Consider the following 2500-nt stretch of genomic DNA (forward strand, 5'->3'; position numbering starts at 1 on the left):
CAGGGTACGGAAGACACAGCGGTGGCCTTCTGGCGACTTGGCCCCCGACAGCCCGACGTTCCGCCGTCCTCCCGATGGCCAGGAGGACCGTGCGGGGGTCGGCCGACGGCGTGGTAGGTGTGCCTGCACGGTGACGGAGCACACACCACGCCCGCCAACCCCTCCGTACCTCCCGAGACCGGTGGCAGGACGGAGCGGAAAACGTGCGGACTGAACGGGAGAGCCAAGAGCCAGCGATCCACGCGCGTGCGACCGTCCAAGTCACAGCGTTCGACGAAAACCTCCTCCCTCGGCCAGGCACTCGGCGCCAGCAGGGGAGACAGGATCAGACGCCCCGCCGGCCACTTAAGGCCGAGGACGAACCACGAGACGGGCGGCTGCAGCAGCGGGCGGCCTGCAGCTCCCAGCACTCTCAATCGATCAACCATCGAGTCGGGTCAGCGTGTCAAACCGGCGAGCTCCACGGTCAGGCCGGCGGCGCACCAGCACCGGACCTCCGCGGCTCCCTTCACTCTTTCCACTGCCAGCCAACCGAGAGACGGACCCAATGCGGACGTGCAGAGCTTAGGCAGACCCCCCACTGGAGGCTCAACACTTCGTGGCAGCTCCGTGTCCCAGAGACCAGGAGGGTTGGCACACACACACAGTGTGAACCACCGACAGCCATTCTGGGACCGGTGACAGCCGTGCTGGCCCCACTGCCACGACACAGACGGACGCCAGGCCGCGCTCCCCGGCGGGGGGATGGCGTCGAGCCTGACGAACGGAATGTGCAGGGTGGGGGGGAAAGGCCAAGCGCTCCGACGCCGGAGGGCTCCGGAGTCTGAACTTAGGGGGACAAAGAGGACGGGTCCTCTGCGACACCCCAGCCGCGCTCTCGCCAGCCAAGGCGAGTGCGATTGATTGCCAAACGACCCTCAGACAGGCGTGGCCCCGGGAAGAACCCGGGGCCGCAAAGTGCGTTCAAAGTGTCGATGATCAATGTGTCCTGCAATTCACATTAATTCTCGCAGCTAGCTGCGTTCGTCATCGACGCACGAGCCGAGTGATCCACCGTCAAGAGTTGTCTGAGTTTGTTTTAGGTCTCTCCCTCGCCAGAGGAAAGCGACCCGGACCGCACATACGCTCCCCACCTTGAGCTACAGCCACCTGCACGCCGGCGTGCGGGCGGAGCAGGGTGGCGTGAAGCGATGGGGAGCACCATCCTGGTGCGGCCCGCAGAAACATACGTCTATTGGGGGGAGGAGGACAGGGCGCCCAAGAGGCGATGCGTGCCCCAACGCACCGCAGCGACGGAGGCAGGATCACCGCCACCATGTCGCCCGCCTAGTATCACGAGGCGTGCAGCAGCTTTGCCCTAGGAAAAGCAGAGGCGGGAACGGGCACCGGCCATCGGTTCGGCAGCGTCACTGACGCGTGCACGTGGCGGCGTGTCGGCGAGCGGACTTCCTGCGAGGAGGCGGGGGCGGCACTCGCCCGAGCAGACGCCCGCCCGGCCCAGCCACCGCCGAGGTGGACTGGGAGTCGCGGCAACGGCTCGTCATACTCGTTCCCACACTCACAGCGCAGCTTGCCCGCAAGCCACCGACCACCGATCGACGCCAGGCGCCCCGACCGAGAGCGGGATCGCTCGTTCGCCCTGCTGGCAGTTCGCTGGGGATCACTACTGCACGGAGCTCGGAGACCGACGGGCGGCAACTCGAGAGTCTTTAAACCACCACCCCCATCCCGCAAGTGCAAAGAGGCTGTATACGCACAGACGGGTGAGGGGAATAGGTACCCCGTCGGGTTTGAAGGGAGCGTGACTAGATAGCAACGATGTAAACCCAGCCGATTTGGGAGCGAAAGACCGGCGCCTGCATCACCGGCTTCGTTTCCCGTGGCTGGAGAGTACACCGAAACCCTCCGTCTGTCGCGAGCTCCCGACGACGCGGTGCCGCCAAGCAGCAGGGCCGGACCTGGTGTGGCTCCCCTCGTCGATCACAGACCGGTCGGCACTACTGACGAGACGGTGGAACGGGCTTCGCCCCTTGTGACGAAGGGTGATGCGAACCCGCCCGCCCGCGTGCGTTCGGGGTGGACTCGGCAAACGGAGATTTGAAATCGGAAAGTGTCCTCCTGCCCCGCGCAGGTAGGCGCCCAACAGTTGTGGGGGGTTTGGCGGTGACCACGGCTGCAGGGCCTGCTACCCCGACGAGCTCTCCTGCTGGCCCCGAAACCACCCTCGCGAGACAAGTTGAAACGGAAACGGGCGTACCCCCAAGCCGACGATCCTTTCTTATTTGTTACTTTTTTTTTCACTTGCTCGAGTTGTGGGGATTTGGCGGTGACCACGGCTGCAGGGCCTGCTACCCCGACGAGCTCTCCTGCTGGCCCCGAAACCACCCTCGCGAGACAAGTTGAAACGGAAACGGGCGTACCCCCAAGCCGACAGAGATCCTTTCTTATTTGTTACTTTTTTTTTTCACTTGCTCGAGTTGTGGGGGTTTGGCGGTGACCA

At 64.6% G+C, this 2500-nt stretch overlaps 1 non-coding gene across 1 annotated transcript; it reads right to left on the reverse strand.

The window, feature by feature from the left end:
* Positions 1–911: 911 nt before the first annotated feature.
* On the reverse strand, positions 912–1065 carry LOC140472749 (5.8S ribosomal RNA). Its single transcript, XR_011957831.1, has one exon. It is a non-coding gene; the product is annotated as a 5.8S ribosomal RNA (ribosomal RNA).
* Between the last annotated feature and the right edge of the window lie 1435 nt (positions 1066–2500).

Source organism: Chiloscyllium punctatum, unplaced genomic scaffold, assembly GCF_047496795.1.
Source record: "Chiloscyllium punctatum isolate Juve2018m unplaced genomic scaffold, sChiPun1.3 scaffold_434, whole genome shotgun sequence".
Classification (NCBI taxonomy): Eukaryota; Metazoa; Chordata; class Chondrichthyes; order Orectolobiformes; family Hemiscylliidae; genus Chiloscyllium; species Chiloscyllium punctatum.